Genomic DNA, 19188 nt, shown 5'->3' with positions numbered 1-19188 from the left:
ACTTGCTAAATTACACTGGACTTTTTGCATCTCAAAGTTATTCCAAATTGAAATAACTGTGTTGCTGGGGTGACAGGTTTTGTTAATGTTTGTAGGTCCTGAAAAGTTGGTCAAGGAACGCTTTCTACCCAGCATGCTCTAAGGCAGCTAAAGATAAGCGCAGAACTTGCTGAAGTAAGCTAACAGACACGTCGAAGCTTGTGGTTAGGGATATGTGACCGTTAGACTAGACTGTTGAACAAGAATAGATGAAAAACAGATATAGGGGAACGGACGGTGGTTATTGTAAACATGTCTGGACTTCTGTCCAGGTAGCTAAATGGCTAATGCTTGCCGAAGATGAGATAATGCTTGAAGATTTGTGCAAAACAAGATCATGTGAGTCATGGGTTGCGCAAGGAGCCTTCAAAGAATATATAAGGGTTAACACTGGAGGGTATTCGCGGAGAGAACCTGGGAACAATTCTCGAAGGCAGGACCATGACCCTGGAGGCTCAGTGATCATCTGTGACAAGAGACTGATCACTTCTGTGTTGACGGGTAGTATCTTGTACAAGCAGTGAGTCTTGTACTTATTTGGTGTCCAAATAAAACTGTTGTAAGCATTTGTATGCTTGAAGTGATTTTAGTATTAATAAAGTGAAGTTATACGTGACTTTGGATTCTGTCTATCTTTGTCCGTTACGTTAGTTGGTACCCTACAGAGAAAAAGGGTCAACATGTTCCATTGATTTCTTCCGAAAAGCAACATTTCTCTATATTCATAGAAACCAGCTTGAAGGTTTGTTTTTTTTTAGTTTGTCTAAATTTGCTTTTCCCCTTAAACTTCAAAACATATCTATCAGGAAAGGCAGCATTTTAGATTAAACTCCAATTGTTTCCCAACTTTTAACATTTTGTAAGAGGTTCCGACCTCAAGGAATTTTTTAAGACAACAAAAATGACTCCAAATTCCAATTTACAGCACTAAACATTTCAAAATCAAAACTGCCGATGCTATATACGAGCGAGCCTTATCTCTGAATGGTCACTATTGAAATTCCAGTCTTCCCAACTTAACAGGTTAGTTAACCTTAATAATTTAAATTTAATTCAAGCCAATTCTTATTAACTACACATAGAGCAGAATAACAGTAACCTGTCTCGAGATGCAGAAATCAACAAGCGCATGGGAAAGGCTTCCACTGCTATGTCCAGACAGGCCAAGAGAGTGTGGGAAAATGGCGCACTGACACGGAACACAAAAGTCCGAGTGTATCAAGCCTGTGTCCTCAGTACCTTGCTCTATGGCAGCGAGGCCTGGACAACGTATGTCAGCCAAAAGCGACGTCTCAATTCTTTCCATCTTCGCTGCCTCAGGTGGCAGGACCGTATCTCCAACACAGAAGTCCTCGAGGCGGCCAACATCCCCTGCTGATACACACTACTGAGTCAGCGGCGCTTGAGATGGCTTGGCCATGTGAGCCGTATGGAAGATGGCAGGATCCCCAAAGACACATTGTACAGCGAGCTCGCCACTGGTATCAGACCCACCGGCCGTCCATGTCTCCGCTTTAAAGACATCTGCAAACGCGACATGAAATCCTGTGACATTGATCACAAGTCGTGGGAGTCAGTTACCAGCGTTCGCCAGAGCTGGTGGGCAGCCATAAAGGTGGGGCTAAAATGTGGCGAGTCGAAAAGACTTAGCAGTTGGCAGGAAAAAAGACAGAGGCGCAAGGGGAGAGCCAACTGTGTAACAGCGCCGACAACCAATTTTATCTGCAGCACTTGTGGAAGAGTCTGTCACTCTAGAATTGGCCTTAATAGCCACTCCAGGCGCTGCTCCACACACCACTGACCACCTCCAGGCGCTTACCCATTGTCTCTCGAGATAAGGAGGCCAAAGAAGAGCAGAATAATACATGCTCCTTTAAAATTTAACATTCTCAAAACAAAAGATTTAACAGCAGCTTCTTAAACAAACTTTAAACAAACAGAATCTTTCCCATGTCTCCTTTATTTATCCTTCTCTCCCTTAAACCAACATCTAATTCCTGACATTTGCGACTTAAAAACAGTCAGTAAGACATGTCTTTAAATTGCAAAAAAAAACAAGAACAGATTTTAAACTTTGGTCCAATTAAAATAATGTTTTAAACTTCAAATTGGATGTCTGCCAGACATCTTCAGACTTTCAAGGCTGAAGCTTATTTGTTAGAAAATTGTTCATTGCCTTTTCGCAGTTGCAAAACCAACTTTTAAAATAAAAATAAAAACTTTAATTTAAAATATACATAGAACATAGAACATTACAGCGCAGTAGAGGCCCTTCAGCCATCGATGTTGCGCCGACCTGTGAAACCATCTGACCTACACTATTCCATTTTCATCCATATGTGTATCCAATGACCACTTAAATGCCCTTAAAGTTGGCGAGTCTACTATTGTTGCAGGCAGGGCGTTCCACGCCCCTACTACTCTCTGTGTAAAGAAACTACCTCTGACATCTGTCCTATATCTATCACCCCTCAACTTAAAGCTATGTCCCCTCGTGTTTGCCATCACCATCCGAGGAAAAAGGCTATCACTATCCACCCTGTCCAACCCTCTGATTATCTTATATGTCTCTATTAAGTCACCTCTTCTCCTCCTTCTCTCCAACGAAAACAACCTCAAGTCCCTCAGCCTTTCCTCGTAAGACCTTCCCTCCATACCAGGCAACATCCCAGTAAATCTCCTCTGCACCTTTTCCAAAGCTTCCACATCCTTCCTATAATGCGGTGACCAGAACTGCACGCAATACTCCAGGTGCGGCCGCACCAGAGTTCTGTACAGCTGCAGCATGACCTCGTGGCTCCTAAACTCGATCCCCCTACGAATAAAAGCTAACACACCATATGCCTTCTTAACAGCTCTATTAACCTGGGTGGCAACTTTCAGGGATTTATGTACCTGGACACCAAGATCTCTCTGCTCATCTACACTACCAAGAATCTTCCCATTAGCCCAGTATTCTGCAATCCTGTTACTCCTTCCGAAGTGAATCACCTCACACTTTTCCGCATTAAACTCCATTTGCCATCTCTCAGCCCAGCTCTGCAGCCTATCTATGTCCCTCTGTAACCTACAACATCCTTCGGCACTATCCACAACTCCACCGACCTTAGTGTCATCCGCAAATTTACTAACCCACCCTTCTACACCCTCTTCCAGGTCATTTATAAAAATGACAAACAGCAGTGGCCCCAAAACAGATCCTTGCGGTCCACCACTAGAAACTATACTCCAGGATGAACATTTACCATCAACCACCACCCTCTGTCTTCTTTCAGCCAGCCAATTTCTGATCCAAAGCACTAATTCACCTTCAATCCCATACTTCTGTATTTTCTGCAATAGCCTACCGTGGGGAACTTTATCAAACGCCTTACTGACATCCATATAGACCACATCCACGGCTTTACCCTCATCCACCTGTTTGGTCACCTTGTCAAAAAACTCAATAAGGTTTGTGAGGCACGACCTACCCTTCACAAAACCGTGCTGACTATCTCTAATGAACTTATTCTTTTCAAGATAATTATAAATCCTATCTCTTATAACCTTTTCCAACATTTTACCCACAACCGAAGTAAGGCTCACAGGTATATAATTACCAGGGCTGTCTCTACTCCCCTTCTTGAACAAGGGGACAACATTTGCTATCCTCCAGTCTTCCGGCACTATTCCTGTCGACAATGACGACATAAAAATCAAGGACAAAGGCTCTGCAATCTCCTCCCTGGCTTCCCAGAGAATCCTAGGATAAATCCCATCTGGCCCAGGGGACTTATCTATTTTCACACTTTCCAAAATTGCTAACACCTCCTCCTTGTGAAGCTCAATCCCATCTAGCCTAGTAGTCTGTATCTCAGTATTCTCCTCGACAACATTTTCTTTCTCCACTGTAAATACTGATGAAAAATATTCATTTAACACTTCCCCTATCTCCTCCGATTCCACACACAACTTCCCACTACTATCCTTGATTGGCCCTAACCTATCTCTAGTCATTCTTTTATTCCTGATATACCTATAGAAAGCCTTAGGGTTTTCTTTGATCCTATCCGCCAATGACTTCTCGTGTCCTCTCCTTGCTCTTCTTATCTCTCCCTTTAGATCCTTCCTGGCTAGCTTGTAACTCTCAAGCGCCCGAACTGAGCCTTCACGTCTCATCCTAACATAAGCCTTCTTCTTCCTCTTGACAAGCTCTTCAACTTCTTTAGTAAACCACGGCTCCCTCGCTCGACAACTTCCTCCCTGCCTGACAGGTACATACTTATCAAGGACACGCAGCAGCTGCTCCTTGAATAAGCTCCACATTTCGATTGTGCCCATCCCCTGCAGTTTCCTTCCCCATCCTACGCATCCTAAATCTTGCCTCATCACATCATAATTTCCTTTCCCCCAGCTATAATTCTTGCCCTGCTGTATATGCCTGTCCCTGCCCATCGCTAAGGTAAACCTAACCGAATTGTGATCACTATCACCAAAGTGCTCACCAACTTCTAAATCTAACACCTGGCCGGGTTCATTACCCAGTACCAAATCCAATGTGGCATCACCCCTGGTTGGCCTGTCTACATACTGTGTCAGAAAACCCTCCTGCACACACTGGACAAAAACAGACCCATCTAAAGTACTCGAACTATAGTATTTCCAGTCAATATTTGGAAAGTTAAAGTCCCCCATAACCACTACCCTGTTACTCTCGCTCCTGTCAAGAATCATCTTTGCTATCCTTTCCTCTACATCTCTGGAACTATTTGGAGGTCTATAGAAAACTCCCAACAGGGTGACCTCTCCTCTCCTGTTTCTAACCTCGGCCCAGACTACCTCAGTAGACGAGTCCTCAAACGTCCTTTCTGCCACTGTAATACTTTCCTTGATTAACAATGCCACACACCCCCCTCTTTTACCATCTTCTCTGTTCTTAGTGAAACATCTAAATCCCGGAACCCGCAACATCCATTCCTGTCCCTGCTCTACCCATGTCTCTGAAATGGCCACAACATCGAGATCCCAGGTACCAACCCATGCTGCAAGCTCACCCACCTTATTCCGGATGCTCCTGGCGTTGAAGTAGACACATTTTAAACCAAGCTCTTGCTTGCCAGTGCCCTCTTGTGTCCTTATAACCTTATCCCTGACCTCACTACTCTCAACATCCTGCACACTGGAACTACAATTTAGGTTCCCATCCCCCTGCTGAATTAGTTTAAACCCCCCCGAAGAGCACAAGCAAATCTCCCCCCCAGGATATTGGTAACCCTCTGGTTCATGTAGAGGTCCCACCTACCCCAGAAAGAGCCCCAATTATCCAGGAAACCAAAACCCTCCCTCCTACACCATCCCTGCAGCCACGTGTTCAACTCCTCTCTCTCCCTATTCCTCACTTCGCTCGCACGTGGTACGGGCAACAACCCAGAGATAACAACTCTGCTTGTTCTCGCTCTAAGCTTCCACCCTAGCTCCCTGAATTTCTGCCTTAAATCCTCATCTGTCTTCCTACCTATGTCGTTGGTGCCTATGTGTACCACGACTTGGGGCTGCTCCCCCTCCCCCTTGAGGATCCCAAAAACACGATCCGAGACATCACGTACCCTGGCACCTGGGAGGCAACACACCAACGGTGAGTCTCTCTCGTTCCCACAAAACCTCCTATCTGTTCCCCTAACTATGGAGTCCCCAATGACTAATGCTCTGCTCCTCTTACCCCTTCCCTTCTGAGCAACAGGGACAGACTCTGCGCCAGAGACCTGTATCCCATTGCCTACCCCTGGTAAGTCGTCTCCCCCAACAGTATCCAAAACGGTATACCTGTTGTTGAGGGAAACGGCCACAGGGGATCCCTGCACTGCCTGCTGGTTCCCTCTCCTTCCCCTGACGGTAACCCATCTACCTTCTTCTTTTACCTGAGGTGTGACTGCCTCCCGATAACTCCTCTCAATAATCCCCTCCGCCTCCCGAATGATCCGAAGTTCCTCCAGCTCCAGCTCCAGTTCCCTAACACGGTCCTCGAGGAGCTGGAGCTGGGTGCACTTCCCGCAGATGCAGTCAGCAGGGACACCCTTGGCGACCCTTACCTCCCACATTCTGCAAGAGGAACATTCAACTGCCTTAACCTCCATTCCCACTATTCTAAATTCCCAAGTTTTTAACCAATCACACGATAAAACAAGAAGAGAAATGGAAAAAGCCTTACCTTACCTACACACAACCGAGTCCTTTTTTGGTAAGAGGAGGAGGGCGGGTGGGAGACACTACAAGAGTAGTGTCTCGGGTTCAGAAACAGCCCAAATATATAGGTTTCTACTTACCCAGCAGTCCCTGCTCCACCGAAACTCCCGATGAAATTGACTTCCCAGCTGTTCACTCCTCGCTCGCAATGCCTGTGCTCCTGGAAAAGCTGCACAACGAAAAGGTAAGAGAATTTACACAGCCCAAATATACAGGTTTCTACTTACCCAGCAGTCCCTGCTCCACCGAAACTCCCGATGAAATTGACTTCCCAGCTGTTCACTCCTCGCTCGCAATGCCTGTGCTCCTGGAAAAGCTGCACAACGAAAAGGTAAGAGAATTTACACAGCCCAAATATACAGGTTTCTACTTACCCAGCAGTCCCTGCTCCACCGAAACTCCCGATGAAATTGACTTCCCAGCTGTTCACTCCTCGCTCGCAATGCCTGTGCTCCTGGAAAAGCTGCACAACGAAAAGGTAAGAGAATTTACACAGCCCAAATATACAGGTTTCTACTTACCCAGCAGTCCCTGCTCCACCGAAACACCCGATGAAATTGACTTCCCAGCTGTTCACTCCTCGCTCGCAATGCCTGTGCTCCTGGAAAAGCTGCACAACGAAAAGGATTTTCATATCCCATTTCTGGGTGCACAATCTTAAATTGAAATAAACACACTTAGCAATCACATTCACACTTCCTTAATTCCATACAACTTAGAAATATTGATTCTTGTAACGGGTTATGAATTCAAAGTACCAAAAATCTGTATTAAATTCCCAGTCCTCAGCCCAAGGAACACACAAGTTCAACTAGTTCAAACCTAAAACATGACTCAAGGTTCCCAACGGAAAAAACATGTGCAAGAATAGAACAAGAGAACAAGTAACAGACTCATACTTTCAACATTAAAGCCAGACAACAAAGAGTTAACGACTGTCAGCTTCACATCACACAACAACACAGACAATTGGAAGCTTCCAGCATTCATGCAGACTTGAACAAAGACACAATAACTTGTTTTTAATCACTTCTAAATTTCACTAAAGCATCTTGTTTAAATTGGCCCTCTTACCTCAGCCTGATACCTCTCACTTTCCCACTCTGGCTCTTGTCCTAACACTTGTAACTTGTCTGTTTTCCTGAGTTAGCCAAACTAATTCAGACTTTCCAGACTGACACATGGTAAGATAGCACTTGCAGAATATAATTATTCCTTTTTGTCTGTTCTTTCCACCATTCTTTATACTTATCCATGGTCCTCGATGGATCCCAACCTTCCGAAGTTCTTCTTGTTTTTGGCTGCCAAAAATTCAGTCAGTGACCCTTTGGGTCCCCACTCTGGATCCTTATTTGCCATGCCTGATGTTTTATAGTTGTTACTATTTGTGTGAGTACGGACCTCTTGCTACCCTATGATCATTCCTATTTGGGAAACGGACCTCTCGTTTCTGCTCCGATTGTTCGTACTTTGCCTGGTTAACCCCAAGAACAATATTGACTCCTCGTTTACCCAAGGAACCGCGATCCTGGCGCTGCGCTGCCTTTAGTTACTCCACCTGTCGGCCTGTCCTTTTTTTCGGATCCTCAAATCGGCCCGCCAGCTTCCCATCCTGAATGCTGACCTCCCTATCAAATGGGTGGTAAAGTAAGTGTACTTACCCACTCTCTGAGGACAACATTTGACCATGCACCATGACTGAGTCGTGAGGATCCCTGTGTGCAGTAACAGCATCCCTGAAGACTAATCCAGTAATTCGTATCCTTTAAAAAAATCTTTTCTATTGCAACTGACTGCTGGATCAGTTATTCATAATATGATTCAACAGATAAATCAAAGCATTATTACACCAACACTGAATAACTCCCTGCAATAATAGAGCTGCATTTTAAATTTGAAGCCTGGACTAATGTTCCAGTGACAAGAGTTCAAATCCCATCATGGCAGCTGGGAGAATTTAAGTTTAATTCATAAAATACTGGATTGCCATAAAAACCCATCTAGTTCACGAATGTTGAATGGAGATCATGTCTGACTAACTTGATTGAATTTTTTGAGGCGGTGATGAAATGTGTAGATGAGGGTAAAGCAGTTGATGTAGTCTATGTGGATTTCAGTAAGGCTTTTGATAAGGTCCCACATGGGAGATTGGTTACGAAGGTAAGAGGCCATGGGATCCAAGGCAATTTGGCAAATTGGATCCAAAATTGGCTTTGTGGCAGGAGGCAGAGGGTAATGGTCGAGGGTTATTTTTGCGATTGGAAGCCTGTGACCAGCGGTGTACCACAGGGATCGGTGCTGGGACCCTTGCTGTTTGTAGTGTACATTAATGATTTAGACGTGAATATAGGAGGTAGGATCAGTAAGTTCACAGATGACACGCAAATTGGTGGTGTTGTTAATAGTGGGGAGGAAAGCCTTAGATTAGGACGATATAGATGGGCTGGTAAGATGGGCAGATCTGTGGCAAACGGAATTTAATCCTGAGAAGTGTGAGGTGATGCATTTTGGGAGGACCAACAGGCAAGGGAATATACAATGGATGGTAGGACCCTAGGAAGTACAGAGGGTCAGAGGGACTTTGGTGTACTTGTCCATAGATCAATGAAGACAGAAGCACAGTAGATAAGGTGGTTAGGAAAGCGTATGGGATACATGCCTTTATTAGCCGAGGCATAGACTATAAGAGCAGGGAGGTTCTGATGGAGCTGTATAAAACGCTGGTTAAACCACAGCTGGAGTACTGTGTACAGTTGTGGTCACCACACTTTAGGAAGGATGTGATTGCACTGGAGAGGGTGCAGACGAGATTCACCAGGATGTTGCCTTGAAGCTTTGAAGAGAGACTGAAAAGGCTAGGGTTGTTTTCCTTAGAGCGGAGAAGGATGAGGGGAGATATGATTGTGGCATACAAAATTATGAGGGGCATTGATAGGTTAGTTAGGAAGAAACTTTTTCCCTTAGCGGAGGGGTCAATAACTGGTGGGCATAGATTTAAGGTCAGGGGCAGGAGGTTTAGAGGGGATTTGAGGAAAACTTTTTTCACCCATAGGGTGGTTGGAATCTGGAATGCACTGCCTGAAGAGGTGGTCGAGGCAGGATCCCTCACAACATTGAAGAAGTATTTAGATGAGCACTTGAAATGCCATAGCATACAAGGCTACGGGCCAAGTGCTGGAAAATGGGATTAGAATAGTTAGGTGCTTGATGGCTAGCACAGACAGGATGGGGCGAGGGGCCTGTTTCTGTGCTGTATAACTCTATGACTCTATGGTCTGGCCTACACATGACTCCAGAACTACAGTAATGTGGTTGACACTTAAATGCCCTCTGAAATCGCCTAGCAAGCCACTCAGTTATGGGGGCAATTCAGGTTGGACAATAAATGCTGGCCTTGTCAGCAATGCTCACATCCCAAGAACGAATATAAAAACAGAAAAGGATGGGAAAGAAAATCTCGCACTATACAGCCGTCAGTGTTGTCTTTGATTTTACTGAGTGTATTGGTACTAGTATCTTATGGGCAAAATTACATTTAAGCCAAAACACTTCAATGCTTCTTGCATGGTACTCTTAATTCATCACCTATACCATCAATACCTTTACTTCAACCTAGTATAAGGTAGCTTGGAATACTCCGTTAAGACATAAGCCAGATTGTGAAGGACAGAATCTATAACAGTATTGCTGTGTATATTAACAGAAAATGGACATAGTACTGTACAAAAATTTCACAGACCAATCATATGCTTTACTGAAATCCTATTGGCAAAAAATGCAAATGTTTTGCTCGAATTTGATACCCAGGAGCCAAGCTCATTTTATTCACAAAACCCCAAACTGTCTTGGTTTTCACAACTTCTCTTTTTGAACAGTAATTCAGAGCTGTTGCTTACCCTTCCCTCTTCTACAACTTCATTAATTATAGCACAAGTCCAGTGTCAGAGTAACACTGAGCTACAATATAACCTCTTTCTATTAAAAAGAAGCCATTGAATTGAATTTGTACAGACTATGAGAAGAAGCTCGTACAAAACATTTGTCCCAGTCTCTGAAAGTGTGTTGAGAGTAAGTCTGACCTCAGTGAGTGTTAGACATGGTAGTACTCGGATTCTGGTACATATTAAGTGCATGTTCATACATTTAAAAATAAATTCCTTCCCCTATTTGAAGTCCTGCCTGTGTTCCCCCTGCTCCCTCCACCACCATTTTGTGAATCATGAGGGTAGAAAAAAGCTTAAAGCTACTTGAAGAAAAATCGGTGGCAAACCAGTGGGGGGCATTCAAAAGCGAGATTCAAAAAAAAAGAAAAAAGAAAAAAAAAGTGGGCGGCACAGTGGTGCAGTGGTTAGCACCGCAGCCTCACAGCTCCAGGTTCAATTCTAGGTACTGCCTGTGCAGAGTTTGCAAGTTCTCCCTGTGACCGTGTGGGTTTTCGCTGGGTGCTCCGGTTTTCTCCCACAGCCAAAGACTTGCAAGTTGATAGGTAAATTGGCCATTATAAATTGCCCCTAGTATAGGTAGGGGAATTGAGGAAAGGTGGGGATGTGGTAGGAATATGGGATTAATGTAGGATTAGTATAAATGGGTGGTTGATGGTCGGCACAGACTTGGTGGGCCGAAGGGCCTGTTTCAGTGCGGTATCTCTGAATAAATGCCAAATTGTTGTGGGGAAAATAACTGGTCTCGAGTCCACGGGATCAAAGTAAACAAAGGTTTATTCAAACACCAGTGCAAGGGAGAAGTGTCTGGTGAAATATCCAGAGGCTTCTCAATGAAACAGCGTCTGTAGTACAAAATTATAGAATACAATAACCATTATTCATTTGTCCACACTACTCACCGACACATTCCAAAGCTGCAGCTTGATCAATAAATGAAGTGTATTGTCTCACTAATCATCCCCCTTGTTGTCTCCTCCCCATTCTTGAGGCTTGGTGTTTCACAGTTTATAATAACCTGTGCCTCCTGCAGCTGCAGTCTTATCTCAAGGACACCATGTTTACACAGATGTAAAGGCAATTAGGCTTCTGAGTTGTACAGCTTCACATAACCATTGCCACGCATCCCATCATGTCCTGGTTAGACATAGACATAGACGTAGAAAATAGGAGCAGGAGTAGGCCATTTTACCCTTCAAGCCTGCTCCACCATTCATTATGATCATGGATGATCATCCAACTCAGTAACCTGTTCCTGCTTTTGCCCCATACCCTTTGATCCATTTACACCCAAGTGGTATATATATAAACATGGTTCCCACAACTACAATGCTTCCATCTTTTTTCTAAGACAGTTAACGTATCCTAATGCTAAATAATCTACTAATATTGCGCTATTGGTCCCACTTCACCAAGAAGGTTTCAAAGTGATCTCTGAATATGCTATCCTCTAATTTCTATCTTTTCTTGTTTGTGTGCATGTGTGTGCCTGTGTGAGTGGGTGAGGTTGCGAACATTTTCAGGTGTTGTTGTAGTAAATAGTTATCTTTCTTTTTAAACCAACTAGAAGACCTGTTTTTTGTCTGTTTATTTGACCCCTAAAATACTTAGGGACAAAAACACCATTTAAAAAAAACTATTTGCAGTCAGTTGAGAGGTGACAAATGGAAATCACCCATTCCATTTCCCACCAGTCTGTAACACTAGCTACTGATCCCATCCCTCTCCCTGGCAACAGTCTGAGATTAAGCCAGTCTGTCTGCAATCTTGGTGTCAAATTTGACCTTGAGATGACCTTCCAACTCCATATTCATGCCAGCACAAAGCGCCTATTTCCACCACTGTAACATATGCGCATAGAGACATAGGAAATAGGAGAAGAAGTGGACCATTTGGCCCCTTGAACCTGCCTCTGCCATTCAACTAGATCATGGCTGATCTTCTACTTCAACACCATTTTCCCCAAGATCCCCATATCCCTTGATGCCTTTACTATCTAGAAATCTATCAATCTCTGTCTTGACCATATTCAGTGACTGAGCCTCCACTACCCTCTGAATGAAGAAGCTCCTCTGCATCTCAGTCCTTGTGAACCATGTTCTTCTGTAAGAGAGAGGGAAGTGTGTATCTAATATTTTTGAGCGATATGCCTATCATGGTTGAATAGCTAGCAGAGGGTGTTAGATGTGGATGTGAGGCTTGCAATAGTGCTATGTGGCTTAGGGTGTGATGAAGCATATGCTGGTAGGTAAATGATGGAGGTGTGGTGATTTGAGCAGCGAATGAGGCTAGTGGTACAATTGGTAGGATATGGAATTTGAAGATGTATTCACTGACCTTGACCACTTGTGTGAGGTCAAACTTCTAGTGGCACTATATCCAGGTCCTCAGGGCTAGACTGCTGGCATTGACCTCCACTGCTCCCACTGCCTTTTCACTATGTCAGGAGGCCTCCTAGCCCCCTGTGGATACAGGCTGTTTCCCTTCCTTTCCACCCCCTTGCACCTGGACCTCCAGTGCAGCCTCATAAAGCCTGGGTGCACACTCCCTCCCATGTTCAATCATTCTTTTGTCTTTCCTAGGTCAGATTTAGCTCGCACAAGACTCCCAGTACATGCTCCAACTTCAGTGCAGTTCTTCTTTAAGAGGTGCAGGCTAATTCAATCAATGAAGGCTAGCTTTAAGTGCACTGAGCAGAAGAAAGCTGCCCACAAAGCTCTAGTAGCCTCTATTTTTTTAAATTCAATCATGGGATGTAGGCGTCACTGGCCAGGCCAGCATTTATTGCCCATCCCTAATTGTCCTTGAGAAGGTGGTGATGAGCTGCCTTCTTGAACTGCTGCAGTCCATTTGGGGTAGGTATACCCACAGTCCTGTTAGGAAGGGAGTTCCAAGATTTTGACCCAGCGACAGTGAAGGAACGGCGATATAGTTCCAAGTCAGGATGGTGTGTGACTTGGAGGGGAACTTGCAGGTGGTGGTGTTCCCATGCATTTGCTGCCCTTGTCCTTCCAGTTGGTAGAGCTTGCAGGTTTGGAAGGTGCTGTCTAAGGAGCCTTGGTGCATTGCTGCAGTGCATCTTGTAGATGGTACTCACTGCTGCCACTGTGCGTCAGTGGTGGAGGGAGTGAATGTTTGTAGATGGGGTGCCAATCAAGTGAGCTGCTTTGTCCTGGATGGTGTCGAGCTTCTTGAGTGTTGTTGGAACTGCATCCATCCAGGCAAGTGGAGAGTATTCCATCACACTCCTGACTTGTGCCTTGTAGATGGTGGACAGGCTTTGAGGAGTCAGGAGGTGAGTTACTCACTGCAGGATTCCTAGCCTCTGACCTGCTCTTGTAGCCACAGTGTTTATATGGCTAATCCAGTTTCTGGTCAATGGTAGCCCCTAGGCTGTTGATTGTGGGGGATTCAGCGATGGTAATGCCGTTGAATGTCAAGGGGAGATGGTTAGATTCTCTCTTGTTGGAGATGGTCATTGCCTGGCACTTGTGTGGCGTGAATGTTACTTGCCACTTATCAGCCCAAGCCTGGATATTGTCCATGTCTTGCTGCATTTCTACATGGACTGCTTCAGTATCTGAGGAGTCACGAATGGTGCTGAACATTGTGCAATCATCAGCGAACATCCCCACTTCTGACCTTATGATTGAAGGAAGGTCATTGATGAAGCAGCTGAAGATGGTTGGGCCTAGGACACTACCCTGAGGAACTCCTGCAGTGATGTCCTGGAGCTCAGTTGATTGACCTCCAACAACCACAACCATCTTCCTTTGCGCTAGGTTCTAACTCCAGCCAGCGGAAGGTTTTCCACCTGATTCCCATTGACCTCAGTTTTGTTAGGGCTCCTTGATGCCATACTCGGTCAAATGCTGCCTTGATGTCAAGGGCAGTCACTCTCACCTCACCTCTGGAGTTCAGCTCTTTTGTCCATGTTTGGACCAAGGCTGTAATGAGGTCAGGAGCTGAGTGGCCCTGGCAGAACCCAAAATGAACGTCACTGAGTAGCTAATTGCTAAGCAAGTGCCGCTTGATGGCACTGTTGATGACACCTTCTATCACTTTACTGATGATTGAGAGTAGGCTGATGGGGCAGTAATTGGCATGGTTGGACTTGTCCTGCTTTTTGTGTACAGGACATACCTGGGCAATTTTCCACATTGCAAGGTAGATGCCAGTGTTGTAGCTGTACTGGAACAGCTTGGCTAGGGGCGCGTCAAGTTCTGGAGCACAGGTCTTCAGTACTATTGCCGGAATATTGTCAGGGCCCATAGCCTTTGCAGTATCCAGTGCCTTCAGTCATTTCTTGATATCACGCGGAGTGAATCGAATTGGCTGAAGTCTGGCATCTGTGATGCTGGGGACTTCAGCAGGAGGCCGAGATGGATCATCAACTCCGCACTTCTGGCTGAAGCTTGTTGCAAATGCTTCAGCCTTATCTTTTGCACTGATGTGCTGGGCTCCCCCATCATTGAGGATGGGGATATTTGTGGAGCCATCTCCTCCAGTTAGTTGTTTAATTGTTCACCACCATTCACGGCTGGATGTGGCAGGACTGCAGAGCTTAGACAGGACTGCACAGACTTGGTGGGCCGAAGGGCCTGTTTCAGTGCTGTATCTCTAAATAAATAAATAATAAAAATAAAATAAAATAGATCTGATCCGTTGGTTATGGGATCGCTTAGCTCTGGGTATCGCATGCTGCTTACACAGTTTGACATGCAAGTTGTCCTGGGTTGTCGCTTCACCAGGTTGACACCTCATTTTGAGGTATGCCTGGTGCTGCTCCTGGCATGCCCTCCTGTGCTTTTCATTGAACCAGGGTTGGTCTCCTGGTTTGATGGTAATGGTAGAGTGGGGGATATGCTGGGCCATGAGGTTACACATTGTGGATGAGTACAATTCTGCTGCTGCTGATGGCCCACAGCGCCTCATGGATGCCCAGTTTTGCATTCCTAGATCTGTTTGAAATCTATCCCATTTAGCATGGCGGTGGTGCCGCACAACACGGTAGATGGTATCCTCAATGTGAAGGCGGGACTTCGCCTCCACAAGGACTATGCGGTGATCACTCCTACCAGTAGGAGGTTACCTTGTCAATGTTTGACCTGATGCAATGAGACTTCATGAGGTCCAGAGTCGATGTTGAAGATTCCCAGGGCAACTTCCTCCCTACTGTGCCACCACCTCTGGTGGGTCTGTCCTGCCAGTGGGACAGGACATACCCGGGGATGGTGATGGCAGTGTCTGGGACATTGTCTGTAAGATATGATTCCGTGAGTATGACTATGTCAGGCTGTTGCTTGACTAGTCTGTGGGACAGCTCTCCCAACTTTGGCACAAGCCCCCAGATGTTAGTAAGCAGGGTCAACAGGGCTGGGTTTGCCATTGTCGTTTCCGGTGCCTAGGTCGATGCCGAGTGGTCCGTCCGGATTCATTCCTTTTTATAGACTTTGTCGCGGTTCGATGCAACTGAGTGGCTTGCTATGCCATTTCAGAGGGCATGTAAGAGTTAACCACATAGCTGTGGGTCTGGAGTCAAATATAGGCCAGACCAGGTAAGGACAGCAGATTTCCTTCCCGAAAGGACATTAGTGAACCAGATGGGTTTTTACAACAATCGACAATGGTTTCATGGCCATCATTAGACTAGCTTTTAATTCCAGATTTATTAATTAAATTGAAATTCCACCTTTTGCTGTGGTGGGATTCGAACCCATGTCCCCAGAGAAATACCCTGGCTCTCTGAGTTACTAGTCCAGTGATAATACCACTACACCACCGCCTCCCCATATTGTGTGAATTTCACCTTTCTTAACATAAATTTCATTCCGGGCCAGCTATAGAGCATTTACGGCATCCACCAACAGTGATATCATAAAGCAGGTTAAACAGCCAATCACATTGAAGAAGTCTCAGAGACAGTAACGAGGAAGTGACAAACAGGTTATTTCCTTCAATTTTAATAATTTTGCAGAAAGTGAAATAAAGATTGGGGCATGGATTAAGGTAGAAGCTGACATATCATAACTTTAAAAAATATTATTTTAAAGATCTATGGAATTTTAGTACGGAATGGAGAAATTTGACATCCCACAAATTTAAAAGTAGTTTTTTGGGGGGCAGAGAGGTTGTTCAGCACTAATTATTACTTAGAACTCCATTAAAAATCTGGTTACACTTTGTTCACCAAGATATAACTTTTTCAAGGGTTTTTAATGACAAGACTAATAATGTAAAAAGTGGAAGTTCACATCAAATCAATGATTTCTAATTGATTTCCACCTACAAGGACTTTGCAATGCATCCCGCAGAGAGCAGGAAATCTCTCACAGCAAGTTCTGGATTTATGCCTTTAACTGCAGTTGTACAGATGCCAGAAGTTGCTGTTACCTGAAGACCAGAGAGGCAGTCAGTGTACTTGGGAAGAGCCAGGACCAGAGTGGAAGCTATAAATCGAGAGCGGGGCTCGAGGCCTACACTTACCTGAAGACCGGGGAGGCAGTCTGCGGACCTGGAAGGAACCGGGACCAGAGCAGGAGTTATAAATCGAGAGCGGGGCTCGAGGCCTACACTTACCTGAAGACCGAAGAGGCAGTCAGCTGACCTAGGTGGTGACGGATCCAGAGCGGGAGCTGTAAATAAAGAGTGGGGCTCGAGGCCCTCACTTACCTGAAGACCGGAGAGGCAGTCGACGGATCTGGGAGGAAGGCTGTGGCTGTGTCGGTGTGCGTTGGGTTTGAAAAGTGAAAAAAACTAACAGAGATAATGGGAAATCCATAAGCTGATTGGTTAGTAAGTAACAGCTGTTAGTGCCTGTAAATAGCTTCAAATATCAGAGAAAAAATGCTCTTTTTCTAAACCCTCAAATAGCTACATTATAAGTGGTAAGGTTTATACTGCTAAGGTTTTATGTCAGTGTAATTTATTAATATTTGCTAATTAGAAACTGCTGTTTGGACAGAGTGTAAGGCTGTGAGCTGTGTGTGAGGGACGTCACTGACTAGGGGAAGGAGGTGCTCTTTGGTCTCTTTCTTTTCTTTTCTGCCTTTTCAGCCTCCGCGGTACAGGGGAAGAAGCTGATTGGTAAGTAACTAGTAAGTTAGTCTACTTATTCCACTTATTCCACTAGCAATAATTAGTTTGCAAAGCTAAGTAATGGCAGGGCAGCTAGCCAAGTGGAATGTGCCTCCTGTGGTATGTGGGAAGTCATGGACGCACCATGTGTCCTTGACAAAAACATCTGCAGGAAGTATCACCAGCTGCAGAAGCTTGAGCTCCAGGTTTTGGAACTCAAGCAGCGGCTACAGTCACTGTGGTGCATCTGCAAGGCAAAGAACTACGTGAATAGCATGTTTCAGGAGATAATCACCCCGGAGCTTCAGAGAGCACAGGCAGAGAGGGATTGGATGGCTGCCAGACAGACAAGAAGGTCAAGGCAGGTAGTGCAGGAGTCCCCAGAGAGCATCTTACTTTCTAACCGGTATTCAGTTCTGAGTACCAATGGGAGAGAGGGTTCCTCTGGAGAGTTCAGTGAGAGTCATGACCAGAGCACCATGGGTGGATCAGCTGTGCAGGGAGGGAGGAGAAAGGATAAGAGAGAAATAGTGATGGGGGATTCTATAGTTAGGAGAACAGATAGATGTTTCTGTGGTTGCAGATGTGACTCCAGGATGCTATGTTGCCTCCCTGGTGCAAGAGTCATGGATATCACCAAGCAGCTACATCTGGAGGGCGAGGGTACACAGCCAGAGGTTGTGGTCCACATTGGTATCAACGAAATAGGAAGAAAAAGGAATGAGTTCCTGCAGGCTGAGTTCAGGGAGTTAGGAAAGAGATTAGCAAGCAGGACCTTAAAGGTCGTAATCTCCGGATTACTCACAAGACCACGTGCTAGTGAGTATAGAAATAGGAGGATACACCAGATGAATGCGTGTCTTGAGAGATGTGCAGGAGGGAGGGCTTCAGATTTCTGGGGCATTGGGACCGGTTCTGGGGAAGGTGGGACCTGTACAAGTCGGACGGTCTGCAGCTGAACAGGACTGGGACGAATATCCTTGCAGGATGGTTTGCTAGTGCTGTTGGAGGTGGTTTAAACTAGTTTGGCAGGGGGATGGGAACCTGAGCACAGTCTTAGAAAGTACATTTCAGGGCAGGGAACAGGAGGCAGAAAATTAGCGAGTGACTCGAAGCAAAGGTTAAAAAGTGTACAGCACAGGAATTTGGCAGTGTTAGAAGGTATTTATTTAAATGCAAGGAGTATAGTAAATAAAGCTGATGAGCTGAGGGCACAGATAGACACATGGCAACACGATATCATTCTATAGTGAAAACTTGGCTTAAAGAGGGGCAAGAATGGCAGCTCAACATCCCTGGATATACAGTTTTCAGGCAGGATAGAGAGGGGGATAAAAAAGGAGCGGGTGTAGCATTATTGGCTAAGGAATCAATAACTGCTCTGAGGAGGGATGATATGCTAAATGAATCATCAAATGAGGTCATTTGGGTTGAGCTCGGAAATCCAAAAGGGGCAGGTGTACTATAGACCCCCAAATAATGAGAGGGAGATAGAAGCACAAATATGTAGACAAATTTCTGAGTGCAAAAACTATAGGGCAATAATACTTGGGGATTTCAACTACCCAAATATAAAAGTACTTGGAAGTCATTTATAAGCATTTAAGGGTAAATCTTGTGGACTTTCAGAGCTCTGTTGCCGGTACTGAAATATCACACAGTTGGGTCTAGGCCAGTAGACTCGCTGTGAAAACAGACAAAGTATTTGGGATGCAAGTAAAAATTCTTGAAGGGTGAGATGGCACCCAGAAACCAAAGTCTATATATATAAATAACTGGGATACAAGCAGTGTGAAGGGCACAGAGGGCACAAAATTCTTGATCTGCATTCAAGAGAACTTTTTTAGCCAACACGTCAAAAGCCCAATGAGTGAGGCGCAATTCTAGATTTAGTTTTCGTTAATGAAGC

The sequence above is a fragment of the Heterodontus francisci genome, chromosome 15 (genome assembly GCF_036365525.1).
Source record: "Heterodontus francisci isolate sHetFra1 chromosome 15, sHetFra1.hap1, whole genome shotgun sequence".
NCBI lineage: Eukaryota > Metazoa > Chordata > Chondrichthyes > Heterodontiformes > Heterodontidae > Heterodontus > Heterodontus francisci.
This window is presented reverse-complemented; position numbering follows the sequence as displayed.